This window comes from Petromyzon marinus, chromosome 8 (genome assembly GCF_048934315.1).
Source record: "Petromyzon marinus isolate PM22_M1 ecotype Great Lakes invasive population chromosome 8, UKy_Petmar_22M1.pri1.0, whole genome shotgun sequence".
Taxonomy (NCBI): domain Eukaryota; kingdom Metazoa; phylum Chordata; class Hyperoartia; order Petromyzontiformes; family Petromyzontidae; genus Petromyzon; species Petromyzon marinus.
Genome location: NC_133674.1, coordinates 12298268 through 12313606, shown reverse-complemented (window position 1 = coordinate 12313606; position 15339 = coordinate 12298268).

Here is a 15339-nt window from a genome sequence, read left to right as displayed (position 1 = left end):
TGGGGGGGGGGGCGCACTAATGGATATATATTGCACGCGTAGGCCGTGTATTAATCCAAGACAAGAATGCAAGTCTAGGGCAAAGCCGGGTAGTAAAGCTAGTTGTAAATAAAAGAACTGGAATGGACATGTGTTGTCCCTGTCAGATTAATTGTTGGGATTTTTCGCCATGCCCTGGCCAGCTTGGTTGAAGCAAAGTAAAACAAAAAATACATCCCTTTGTTCGTCAAACATTAACCACTTCTCCTCCCCCCAAATCCATTGCACCAGACGCGTATGCAAAGAAGCAGAGGGTGCTAGGAATCACGAGCTATGTACAGATTAAGCAAGATACATTCTGCACTCAGAGTAGGATCTAAGAACTAGGGAACCCCATGTGTGTGTGTGTGAAACCTCAACCGACTCCATTTATTACATACTAGCGGGAAGTACCCGGCGTTGCCCGGGTAAAAAAAAATATTGAAAACCTACTCTTAAAAATCTAACAGCAGTGCATACTGACTGTGGTGGTACATGCTATGATTACAGCAGTGCATACCGACTGTGGTGGTACCTGCTATCACTACAGTAGTACATGCTGACTCTATAGCAGTATTGATCGACTCTAGCACAAAGTACTCGCCTGACAGTGGCGTGGTGAGGCCTAGTCCCGTGCAGAGCTTCCGGACTCGCCTATATTGTCCAGTCGGCCGAGGTGGCACCTTGGCAGGCTGGGCTGCTACCCCTGACACCCCCCCCCCCCCCAGCCACGATCTCCCCGGCCGCTCTGCAGTAATATCTACGGCCTATAGTGGTAGTATCTTGCGACTGTATAGTAATAATAACTGCACGCATCGCGGTGGGGGGGACATCACACAGTGAAGAATTAACCTCAGCGTTTAGTGTATTTTGATAGCATTTTTAACGCAAAATCAAATGTCCCCCTCACTCCCACCGAAGGCTTGGCATGGGCCGTCCCCCCCACCAAAGGCACGTGAGTTGATATGTCCGTGCACGCGTCATAAATAAATAAAAGGGAAGCGCACAACAATCGCACTAAATCGCTAATTAAACTAATTTAAAGTTGAATGTGAAAAAGGAATAGCGCTTGCTCACCACGAGGCTTACAGCGAGGTACCTGGCCATTCTTTTTTTATGTAAACCCCACCGTTGGAGAGGCACATCGTTCGCAAGCACGCGAACACACACAAACCCACAAACAAACCCACAAATTTTTTACTTTTATATATATAAATTTTGTTTACAATGGGTCTACTCGAACTGAAGAAAATAATGCTATTACTAACTTTGGCAATATTACACCATTTACGATGCACCAAATAAGTAATTAAATATTAAAACAAGCAGTACATCAGCCGCACACATTTAAAATGTACATCTTTAAGGAGAATGAAGCTTTCAACCTTGGTATCATCCCACAAACACGTGGTGAATGTGAGTGCATGGCATCGGTTCATAATGGATGGAGAAGAAATGACTTTGTGATGTAATAAACATATGTTTGCGAGCAAATATGAAAATGTATATTGATCTGAAGGTTACATATTTACAGCGACACATTTTACTCCAGATAAATTTGAAGGGAGTTAAAAAGCAGCATCATTATTGATTCAGAACCTTGTACTGTACATGCAAAAAAACTATACAATTAAGATAATTATATTATCATCACTTCCTCTCCACATCAGAAGACGAATCCAAGATGGCCGCCCGAGGTGCGCGTGCGCTCCCGGGGCGTTCCCGGGCCGCGTTCCCAGCAGCGGCTGGCGGGGCCGTTTGTGAGGGGGCCGAGGGAGCCGACAGAGGGAGCCGGTGGAGCCGAGGGGGCCGGGGGGGGGCCGACGGAGGCGGGGGGGGGGGACGACGGAGCGGGGGGGGGGCGACGGAGCCGGGGGGGGGGGGGGGAGCGACGCACGAGCAAAGGGAGCCGACACTGACTTTCTCATACATTATACACTGACTCACTCACACATCATGCACTGACTCGCTCATCATGCACTCACTCACACATCATACACTCGCACAACCACTGACCCATTCACTCATCATACACAGGTTCACTCATCGTGTGCTGGCTCACTCGCACATCATACACTCACACTGCCGCTGACTCACTCACACATCATACACTGACTCACTCATCATGTGCTGACTAACACATCGTGCACTGACTCACACATCATACACTCACGCTGCTGCTGACTCACACATCATACACTGACTCACTCATCATACACTGACTCGCACATCATACACTGACTCACTCATCATGTGCTGACTAACACATCTTACGCTGACTCACACATCATACACTCACTCAACCTAATACGGACTCAATCATCATACAGTGACTCGCACATCATACACTCACGCTGCTGCTGACTCACTCACTCATCATACACTCACTCACGCTGCTGCTGCTGACTCACTCACACATCATACACTGGGAGTGTCGTGCTGCCAGCTATGGCTGCAGGTTTTGTCGTAAGTGTTATGTATATCGTTTATTGTTAAATTTAAAATCACAGTTCCTATGATTACTGTTGTTACATTGTTTATCATAGCTTCATTTTGGTGATTCAAAAACATATGGTTAATCTAAATTGTCTTATAGTTGTTGTTGTTGTTGGCTTGCACCACATTGTGATTTTTGCACACAGCGTTTTAATACGTTTTTTGTGTGTGTGGAATATTTCCTGGTTTATTCCAGGATGTTTCTGTTACGCATCGTTGCTTTAAGATGTTCTGTGTTCAAATTTTGTTTGTTGCGGTTGCACCCGACTTAAGAGCCGCATGGCTCACAGGGCTATACCTAAATAAATGAAACTTGAAACATTTTGCATTGTCTGTTATCCGTGAAATTACAGTATTATACGGCCATTTGCGTGGTTTTATCCCAAGTAGGTGTTTTTTTATGTTTACACGGAGGCATATTAACAGTCGCATATATATTTAAAAAATATTGTCGAGATCTCAAACGAAACGATGGCTTTAAACAAGGCAAAGCATCTCAAGACTAAATAATATGCACGCACCTGTGAAACGGTGAAGCAAAGATATACTGTATAGGGACATAAGTTTAGATCCTCAAAAGATCAATATGTTTCAAAATACTGTTAAGCTGTCAGCTGAGATATGGATATGAATCACAGAATACTTGTGCAGACAATGTCATTTGCAGTTTTATGCAAAAGTTGTAAATTTATTTGAGTAGTACGATAGAAATTATGGTTGTTTTATGCAAATATAGTGTCTGCAATTTTCTATACAAACCGTGTGCCACTACACACTGTGAAATGGCCCTACATGACGCATGGACGGACATATTTTAAACTGCACTTCTTTGGAACATTCAGAAGTTGTTTGCAGAGTGTTATCTAATATTGGTATTACAGATCTGAATGTGTTTCTTTTATGCATGGTTTACCGAGTACAAAATTGCATTTGTACATGTCTTGCATTTTCCAGATAAAGTATTCAATGTTATAGACTAGCCTTTTGCCCGTCCAAAAACGGGTGTATTGCAGTCAATTAGAAACTTGCAAGCGAAAATCAGACCGCGACGTGATATTCATTGTATCCATTCGTGTGCAATTTGTAAGGCCGCGGTGACACAGACTTATTTCATTTTAAGGTTATAATCCCTTGTTCATCATGACGTCCTTTTATTTCCATGTTTCAACAGCGTTACGGAGATCGCAGGACGTGAGGGTTCTGCCTTTGTAGTGAGGTTTGTAAGTTGACGCTGAGGAGGGGGGAGGAGGCGCCTCGCACCCCGATGAGGAGTGACGTCACCCGCTAAGTAATAATAATGGAGGGGGTATCCATTTGGAAGATGTGACCTCTTCATGATTATTAATGTGGGGGGCTGGTCGATGTGGAGTGATGTCACCTGCTCATGATTATTAATGAGGGGGGGCTGGTCGATGTGGAGTGACGTCACGACCATTAAGGACATTCCTGGGTGATGATGGTAGATATGCGTGCACACTGCTGCCCACATTTGTTGGCAGATAACAGGAGTTAGCTGAGCATTCCAAGCAATACACAGATCCTATGCAGTGTCGTGGCTAAATTAAGCTCTGTTCTTCAGTTCTATCAACAATTACACAAGTGTGCACTTAATAATAGTTTATTTTTACCCTTTTTTCTGGCAACAAAACTGACACCTTTTTACAAGGAATCATGTTTGCATTAACCACAATACCTGCGGTCAGAATGCAAACAAAAAACAACTCTGATCATATTTTGATTTAAAGCTTTCGTGACTGCAGTAATTCATATTCTTAGTTTTTTCGGTAAAGTCACGTTGAAGAGAAACAACAAAATAACAAAATATATATAAAACAATAAAAAATTCTCACGACATTTCGACCATAACTCAAACGGTCATCATCAGGTGTGTTGGTTTGCATAAATTTATTTTTAAACGGCACATTTATGTAGACAATATGACTGCCTCTTCAGCTGCTACTATGTCGACCAAATGTAAGGAAAACCTGATTTCCAAATTTAACCTCCTCTTCAACAAAAGACCGGACCCACACACCAAAAAGTTAGACGTTAATAAAGTCGTAATTAATCGCAGTAACAGTTCTATTTCCGATGGTCTGAAATCCGTTTTAGCTAAAGGTCTAAACTTTGCAGTCACACCTAAACACATACCAGTTAATGATATAATTGCCCAAGTAGACGTTGCTCTCAGGGGCCTGGGTCACATCGCTGCAGACGTAGCAAGATCTGAAATCGCTGCAACCCTCAAAAACGCTAAGATGCCAGCTAGCAACCTCAGCAAAGATGAGCGTTTTGAATTATATAAATTAAAAAAGAGGAATGATATTGTAGTCCTCTCAGCTGACAAAGGCAATGCTACTGTCATCATGGATAAAATAGAATACAACAACAAAATTAAAGAATTACTCGACGATGGTAGTTATACAAAAATAAAAAGAGATCCCACCAACAGCCTCGTCACACAAACCAACAAAATAATTTCTGATTCAACCGCATTAATTGATCAATCTAAACAGTTTTCGTTGAAACCTTCTGCTGCCAGGCCACCAAGATTATACGGCTTACCAAAAATACATAAAGTTGATACACCTCTTCGTCCCATAGTCTCTACTATCAGCTCCCCCACCTACAAACTAGCTCGTTTTTTGTCTGAAATCCTGCGTCCTTTCACTGGAAAGACCACCTCTGCGGTACAAAATTCTACTCACCTGGTATCGACAATCAAGGGTATTTCCCTGTCCCCAGACGACCTGCTTGTCAGTTTTGATGTAGTTTCCTTATTCACCAAGGTTCCTGTACCTGACACCATTGCAATCATTGAAGACTTGGTTCATCAAGGACTAAACACTGAGGTACCCCCCCTGGTGAGACACTGTTTAACCAATACATACTTCACTTGGAATGGAACTTTCTACAAACAAACTGAGGGCACCCCAATGGGCTCCCCCCTTTCTCCAGTTATAGCTAACATTTTCATGGAGAAATTTGAGACTGACGCCATCCAGACTGCCACTCTGCGCCCAACCTTATGGAAGAGGTACGTGGATGACACTTTTGTCATCTGGCCACATGGCCGGCCTGCTCTAGACCAATTCTTCGACCACATCAATTCCATACACCCAGCCATCAGATTTACCATGGAAGTCGAAATAGATGGCAAGATACCTTTTTTGGATGTCCTAATTAAAAAGAGACCTGATGGTTCAATGAGCCACTCTGTCTACAGGAAAGCTACCCATACGGATGCTTATCTGAAACCGGATTCCCACCACCATCCATCACAGAAGAATTCTCTCATCAAGACTCTGTATCATAGAGCCCAATGCATATCCGACCAGGAACACATAAGCAGTGAACTCAAGCACGTACACCAAGCTCTTAGGGCTAATGGTTACTCCGACTATACAATCCGCAAAGCTATCACTCAAACCATGAAGAAGAACCCTCTTGAGGAGCCTTTCAAAACCATCACTTTACCCTACATTGCTGGGATCACAAAAAAGATCTCCAAAATCTTGAATAAACACAAGATCCAGGTCCGTTTCAACACATTACATAAAATCCGTGATCTGGTTCCGTCTGTAAAAGATGTGATTCCGGACATACAATACCCTGGTGTCTACAAACTAAGTTGCCTCTGTGGTAGTAGTTACATTGGAGAAACCAAACGCCATATCTCGGACCGCATTCGTGAACATAAAGCAGACCTTAAACACGGTAGGACCAACACCTCGGCCGTAGCAGATCATTGTTCTAATCAGTAGGCTCACATGCCATTGACTTTTCCAAGACGGAGGTTCTTTGTAAGCCATCTGGCTTCCATGAGAGATTCGTTCATGAGGCTATCCACATATACAAACACAGAGACAATTTCAACCGAGAAGATGGATTCTATCTTAGCAATCATTGGAAAGATTTGATAAATCATTTCAGTTCTTGATTGATTGTTCACGCTTGCAGTGGCTTTCAGACAGCATACATAAAAACAAATTTCGTCTCCCCCCTCCTCTTTTCAAAAAAATAGATGGACTAGTCCTGGGCAAACTGCCAATCGTTGCACGTGACGCAAACGTAAAATTTTTTTATAAATAAATAAATAAATATCCCGTTTTCAAAATAAATTTATGCAAACCGACACACCTGATGATGACCGTTTGAGTTATGGTCGAAACGTCGTGAGAATTTTTTATTGTTTTATATATATTTTGTTATTTTGTTGTTTCTCTTCAACGTGACTTTACCGAAAAAACTAAGAATATGAACTCTGATCATGTATGCATTGTCCTTGAAATTGATTGGTCCATACCAGAGACAGCTTTTCTTAGAGCCCAGTCTCACATGGTGTTGGACCAGATGACGCCAAAAGGTGCACAACTCAAAGACAACGCACCATCAGAGTATGAGGGCTCGGGGTAAGCATTAACATCATGAGGCCTCCTTTGCCCTTAGTGAATAGAACTCGAGTATATTATTTTCACCCAGAGTAAGTGTACATGTGCATGCGTGCCCATGTTATAATAATCTTTTGGTTTTGCTAAAATTTTATCTCTGAAAACATGCATTGTATATTTGCCTTTTTATTTTACACTTTCTTCACGATCCACTGTATACTGAACAAATATTTGACTTTAGAATAAAAATAAGTGAATTAGCATGAATTTGAATTTTGTGTATGAATTCCAAAAATGCAGAATAGGTCTTCAACCAAAATGTAGCGGAACAACATTGGACACAATTACTACACAAACCTGGCCCAATGTTTCTGCCCTAAGAGTACAAGCTGGGCCTTCTCAATTCGTGGCCTTAAGCTACTGGTGAAAATGTAGCATTCCTATGGTGGGGACAAGACTTCCCATAGTACTGTTGTTGCTTTCCCACAATGTGGTTTTCATCTATACTATATGCATTATAGTTATCGTGTGTGTGTATTTTCATATATACTGTGCACAAACCATGCATGCTGCAGAATTTTGCTATCTGCATCACTTGTCTCTTACTCTCAATCATTAAATGGTTCTGTTTCCAGGAAGGTCTCCTTCCAACCCAACCACCTCCCCCAGCTTATGCTGGTGGCAATGGCCACCCATCATTGGCTGGGCTGCCACATTGCACAGGGTCCTAACCGACATGTGTCATAGCCTCTGGGTGGTTACTGGAGTTTGATTAATGCACTTTACTTGCGGATTGTCTTGCACAGCTTCTGCGAAACGCGTGTTTTTTATTTATTCCTGATGGTCAAAACGACTGGAGCTTTGTTTTGTGCAAGCAAGTGCTGAAATTTGCTAATTAATTCGTGCCTATCAATGTTTTTCACTCGACGAATATGTATATGCAAGTGTAATTTCACTCTCAGAGACACCATTTTATTCAGTTATATGTATATTTATTATGAATAAAGTCCACCGACTCACTGATAACTTAACGAGTAACCGTGACTATATCCACTTAGGTAACTTAGCTTTATTCTGAAACAACATAACTCTAGCCTTCCAAGACTACAAGGTGCCCACTCCAGATGACCCGCTCCACGATACCCAAACTCCCCCATTCGCCGCTACACACACGATCACCATAAGCGAACCATAACGATCCCATGTTTTAAAGGGCCTCGTAGCAAGACTTCAGAATAAAAAGTAACCAAGGCACCCGTGTCCCCTAACGCGAAATTCCACACCTTTCACAAAATCCGACTATTCCTGATGAACCAGCCGCCACTCCTACTACTCAGCACACCAGCTTTCGCCACTACGTGCCCGAGTCTGGCCTCTATGACACCCGATGACCCTGATGCGTGAGGTGGTTTTTAGCGGTCGGGTGTCTGGTGCATCACGACTTGCCTGGGCCAGGCCGTGGCTGTCGACGAGGTGGTGGATGCAATGGGCTCCACGATGTCCCCACAAATCTTGATATCCCCGCGCGAAGTGTCGAAGCTGGCCATAGCGAAGCAGGCTGGCCATAGCGAAGCAGGCGAGCCTGGGCGCCCGCGGTGAAGTTGCTGTCACCTCCCCCATAGACTCCGACGGCTCCAAGACAATATTTGATGGTCGGCCAGTCCACTCGTCCCCACTCCAAGACTTTCCGGTCCATGCAGCCACCCAAGTCTGTTTTTGCAAGGTTTCTTACGCTTGCAGGCACCACACGGGGCCGACGGTGGGTCATATACTGCAGACATCTCCCTGTAGGCATCTTGAAGCAGAGCCCTCTTCTCCTCAGGGATAGTACAGAACGCTGCGAGACCATCGTCGTCAAGAGCCGTAGGTAAAGCTGTCAACACCTCCTCCGTCCAGACGAAGGACCGGTACGCTACTCTAAACCGGCTGGTGAAGGCACTCCAATCCCCCACTGCCGCCATAAATTATTTAATCAAAGGCAATCTTCGTGGTCGATCGGCGGCCTTTCGCCTCGCCGCCCGAGTTGACACCGCCTCTGCTGCTTCACGCGCAGGACCCCAAATGGCGGCCGTCGGTCGCGTAGCCTCCCATGAAATGGCGGCCATCCCCGACCGTGTGGGAACCCCGACCATGGGCGGCCGCTCCATTATCCCTGCGTGACTTTGCGGCTCGTCCCCGACTTCGCCAGCCCTCGAAGTTGCTTCTCCCGTCGTCGCCACCAACTCGGTGATGGTCGAGCGGAGCCGAGCAGCCTCCACCACCAGTTCTCGCCATTCCTCCATCACCAACGCAGTTTTATCTGCGCCCACTCCTGGGGCTGCTGGGGGGACCCCTTGGTCGCCTTCCTTCTCCTCTTCTGAAGATGCTACAGGTGGGTTCTTACTCTTTCCTTTCCTCGGCATTTTACAAGCCACTTCTGACAACACTGCAATTTAGCTCTATGAGACACCATCTTGTTCAGTTATATGTATATTATGAATAAAGTCCGCCGACTCACTGATAACGAGTAACCGCGAGTGACGATATACACTTGGGTAACTTAGTTAACGCTATTCTGAGACAACCTCACTCGAGTCTTCCAAGACTACAAGGTGCCCACTCCAGGATAATGAAGACAACCCACTCCATGGTGACGACGGCGACGGCAGTTCCCCCACAACAGCAGCCCAGAGCCCCGGTTCGTGCCGGCTCTTACCCCCCTCACGACCCGGCCACGCCCCTATTCCCAAACAATCTCTCTCCGCACCTGGCCCTATCTGTCTCTGCCCTTATTACAATTTATTACCGTTAGGTCCCGTGCTTCCCCTCATGTGACCCTGTCAACGCTTGTCTCATCAATCATTATTAGCAACCACTTAGGCCTCACATTACCCTAACGTGACCCTGTCTGTTCCCGTTACGTTAATGAGTAACCATTGTCACGGAGCCATACTGTCCCTTCATCATAACGTACTGTCCTTACACATGCTTACATTTGCACATAAGCTATATTGGTGGTTTTCAACTTGAGTCTTTGGAAGCCATCTCCCATCTTGTTGATGGTGGAAAAAGAGATGCTTGGGGGCCGGGGCTGTTGACATTGGACTTCATAAAGAAAACAACCTTTTATTTTGCAGTACTTCAAAATATGTAGCAAAATAAAGATCACATGAATGTTATGCAGCAGTTAACTGGACTGTACATTATCTCTGTGAAGATCGGATTCATTCAATGGATTTTGCCCATGTGTAGTAAAGAAGAGATCACGTTGAACAAAAGAAAAAAAACCAATCAACACATTTGCCAAGAACACTACCTTTATAAAGAAAAACATAAGCGACGTTTCGGGCAATGACCCTTATTTACAGCACAGAAAGAGGCCGTGGAAGTAGAATTACTGTATACAAGTTAAAATGCTGCTCAAATGATGTACATGGCTATGCATGTGAGCGTGGAGTGCAAACTCTTGTTCATAGATCACTTTAGAAATTAGTAACGTAATGATTGTTTTGTTGTAAAATATTAGCAACAGCTTGTCCTACTGTTAACAGTTGTCGTACACACGTGTGTTTGTAATTATACGTGCAATACTATATGACTATATTGTCTTTGAGCTGTATGCCTTTTGGCGTCCTCTGGTCTAACACCGTTTGAGACGAGGCTCAAAAGAAAGCTGTCTCTGGTGTGGACCAATCAGTTTCAAGGACAATGCATACATTATCAGTGTGTTTTTTGTTTGCATTCTGACCACAAGTATTGTGGTTAATGCATACATGATTCCTTGTAAAAAGGTTTCAGTTTTGTTGCCAGAAAAAAGGGGGAAAACCTATTCTTATATAACCATACTAAAGCATTTGTATGATTTTAATCGCATCATTAAGCTCTGTCACTCAGTACCAAATGGAATCTGGGGTTTATTTTAAAAGATTGGGTGCAGTAATAATGAACTGTGTGCAAGTGTGCAAATAATAAACATCTGCTTTCATGCGTCATCCATTGAAATATTCACATTTTATAGAATGCATTATACTCTATTTGATAGACAACAAATGCAATCATAGTTCAATATTTTCTAATTCCCTTTGCTACTGGACAAGGCAATTAGCAATTATTTTAAATGGCAAGTTTCAGCATTCTGGTTGTCCTTTCCTCAATGCGTTTTGTTGAGGGGGGGAAATGTCTGAAAAAGTGTCAACTGGATTTGAGTGGCAACAATTTTTTGAACTATTCATGCCTAACGGCATTTTCCCAGTAAACCAAATTGTTGCAGTGACTGATACGATGTGGTCATATTCCATGAAAACCCAGCAGACATAAAATCACAGATGTGTGAGATAGGGTTTTTTTTTACCTTGAAATGCTTATCCTCAAGCCAGTTATTTGTGCTGTTTATTATCAAGGAAGTCGAAAATGCATTTTCAGCATTATTAATACTTTTTTCATTGAATGGATAAAAAATACATGATAATATCCATATTAATGGCTGGTAAAAACCTGCGACACATCATTTGTTTTTATGTCTTTTAATTTGTCTTTGTTTGCAAAAAAAATATAAGTGTCGCTGTGACCAAAAATCTTTCCTCAAGGGAAACGTAACTGCATGAAAAAGCTGCATGACAGTTAATGATGATGCAGCAATTTGTCTGTGGTTTTCCAAGATTGCGTGACTTGAATAAGACAGCAACTGTTGTAGCTTGCTTGACTTTAACTTACACGTGAGCCATACAAGTCTAAAATAAATCACGTTTACATTTTATAGCGATAATTTTAGCTCCCTAACTATTCCTATTAATAAAATTATCTAAGGGTCACACGTGTACAGGGAATACAAACACGGAAATTTGTCATTGGTTGCTGAGAAACTGCATTAATCTACTCGGTGTCAAATGTCCTAAATTATTATCAGCCATGATCTATAAACTGCTGGATGAAGGTCTCCCAAAGCCATTGCCATCTTTTCGTGGTCTTCAGCAATCCATATAGGATTTTATTTGGTGTTACTGTGTTGGCAGTGGTGCACAGCACACTCCCCAACAAAAATGCCTTGAATGAAAAACCCCCCATGAAATTTGGACCATTGACAGAAACGTCAGCGATCTTTTTAAATATATCTTTTTATTTTAAGGAAGTTTTGTTGACAAGTTTCTTTGTCATGTAGCGTTCACACATCAGCTGATTTTATCACTTCATCTTCACGGTGGACATGTTCCCCTCCTTTGACTGCCAATTTATCATTAGTCTCAGCCATCTAATCCAGCAATAGTCAATATGATGTGTCTAACTTTCATATGCTTTCCAAGCTGAGTGTTCCTCTTGCTTTCTTGGTATAATTTCCCGCACCTCCGATTCGCATGGTTATTGACGTGCGGTGCGAAAAGCAGTTCTCCATACATGCAAGAATGCACCTCCGTGCTTTTTGGCATGGTTTTCAAATGTTGCCCCATTTTCTATCCATAGGTCACCACAGGCAATATAATCAGATTGAAAACCTTCTTTATGCACGTTGCTATGTTGATTTTCATTATTTAGTTTAGTAAAAAAAAAACTATTTTTTTAATAAAATTCCTTCTTCATAGATATACATACTTTGCTGTTTTCTAGTTGGGTTCCTCTGACATATATCTTAAATTGCTAAGTGAACATGTTGTACGTGATGGTTTGTTTTACTCTTAACTTGTACAGCATTCCCTCATTCACGAACTTGCTATCCGTATTTTTTTCTATCCTTGAGTTGCATCTGCACTCTACATGGCTGCATCGAGAGAGCGAAAGAAAGGTGAAATTATATATTTTTTAGAACGTGGTGATGAACCGCATAATCATTATCATCATTTTAAGGCAAGTTCATTTCTAAACTTTAATATTTTAATACAACAAAAAAATACCTTCCAGTAACTTTTATTTATTGTGCTCTTATAATAATTCCAATGTGTCTAATAGCTCATTTGCGTATTTATTTAAGGTAATTTAAATTCACGAGCATCTCTGAACGTTATTCCTTGCGGATAACGAGGCAAAACTATATCATTCTATTATTTTGTGTAATTAATTCCCACTGGAATGGCTGTCCTCAGCAAAAAAAAGTATTTTCTCCATGTTACAGTATATGTTCTCCGTTTATACTCGATGTATGTATTGCTTTTTGTTAAATTTTTACATTCATGCCTAAATTTAAAAGATCACACAAGCGGTCAAATGGTCTTGATGAAAATATAACAATCCTGATGTAATTAGGTACCTACAAACATTTGCTGCACATATTTACGGGACATTAACATGTTATATTGACAAGACCCATGTATATTCTTGGTTCTTTCGGTAAAGTCACGTAGAAGGGAAACAGTAAAATAATACAAATATAAAACAAAACATGACTTTACCGAAAGAACCAAGAATATGAATCCCTGCAGTCACGAAAGCTTTAAATCAAAAGACCCATATAATTGAATCCAGTGTAGAATGAGGTTAAAGGGGTTAATAACAGCATGCAGGTTATTCAACCCAGTACTAAATAGGCACGTAATGATTGTGGAACCTTTTCCACAAAATAACATCATATTATATCCATCGGTGTGCTAACTCACGCAGGCATGGGTTGAAACCAAACGACTAAAAACAGATTCATTGGGACACCTTGACATGTCGTGCATGTGATCTATTCCTCGCCGCCCTGTTTGTTAATGTTTATTGAAAATGCTGTGCACCATATTCATGCCACAAGCACTATTATTAATTAATTAGTGTGTATACCAGCACTATACTCCGTATATATTTGCTGTGTGCCACTGATTACAGATTGCTCAATGCATAGCTACATTTTATACGTAACATTCTTCTTAATTAAAATAAGTGGCCAGAATTGCTCCATTGTTTGTGCACCAGGCTCTCTTTGGAAGGATCACAAGTTACCTGCACATCGATGTGGAATTTCCTCCAACAGAGATGAGCACTACCCAATATTCCTTTAAAGAATGGAGATACTTTGACTTTACGGATATGTGATAAAGCGAATTTTATTTTACATTTGAAATCTTTAGCACGTTATTTTTACTCATTTGTATCACAAACTACAATAAACAATGCATTGCATATAAAAACCATGGCTAAAATACGGAAAGTGTTATTGCTTTTAAAGATGTGAATAAGAGAAATATATTAATGATTTGGATAGTATTGAGCCATGTGCAATGTGAAACAAAATAATATTTTTACCCATAAATTGACACATTTGAAAGAAACTGAGATGATTAGCAATAACGACCCTTGGATTTTATGTAAATATAACCATTGCTTGATGTAAGGAATGGTTTGAATATTGGAATAATTATACTCGTAGGACTAGTTAAAGATTTAAAAACGACGAGGTTAATATCTTTCCCTGGAGCCACCCCTATCATGCTATAAAGTTGTGGCTCTGGATGGAGGGGGGGGGGGGCACACACTTCAATTGACATGCCACAAATCACGTTATTTTCACGCGAACATATTTCAGTGCATGCTGCATGCTGCGTGCACCCTAAAGTAAAAGTCATGCGGTTCATTAACACATCTAATGTGGTGCTGTGGATCTGTTTTGCGCTAAAATAATGTATTTTTTTTACAAGGATCTTTGATGCTGATTAACAAAAAAGTTTCAAGCTGCTCAGAAATACAAGTCGTGGGGGTATGGAAATGGTAGGGGGCTCTCTGTTGTTGAGGAACGAGAGAAGAACGTGATGCGAGCCAATTTATTTATCTAAGTACAGTCGTCCCTTCTGGAAATCTAGATTTAGCTCCACTATGCACTTTTGCACATGCTTGCAGCGTTTCTGCTCTGTGCAGAAATATAACAGAAATACTTAGACATGCGTAGGAGGAAGACCGCTGTATGATAATAACATATTCTTTGGGTCTTTCGGTAAAGTCACGTAGATAGAAAAAAAAATACCAATAAAATATCAAAAATTAAAATAAAGTGAATTAAAAATAATAAAAAAAACATCACGACGTTTCGATCGCAACACAATCAATCGTCATCGGGAGAAAAAAGAGGGGGAAAGCTGCTGAGGCAGGCTGTTTTAAAAGTTTGAAAAGAGTGTAGCCCAAGGGTCATAAACGAAGTGGACGGGGCTAGTGATGTTAAAGTGAGAAATTTGCATTTAAATATAAGATCAGAGAGTTACCTTCGTCTTGGAGATCAGGGCCAGGCCTGTTATTTTTCTATCTACGTGACTTTACCAAAAAACCCAAAAAAATATGAATTCCTGCAGTCACGAAAGCTTTAAGTCAAGATTTAAGGCTCATCTGATCGAGTCGCTCACATTTTCTGAAGAGATGCCGCAACAGTAAGGTAATACCGATCGCCTTTACACTGACATCTGCTGCTGTCACTTCTCCTAATGCTAATTGGATCTAATGCTAATTGGATCTTGCCCTGATCTCCAAGACGAAGGTACTCTCCGATCTTATGTTTAAA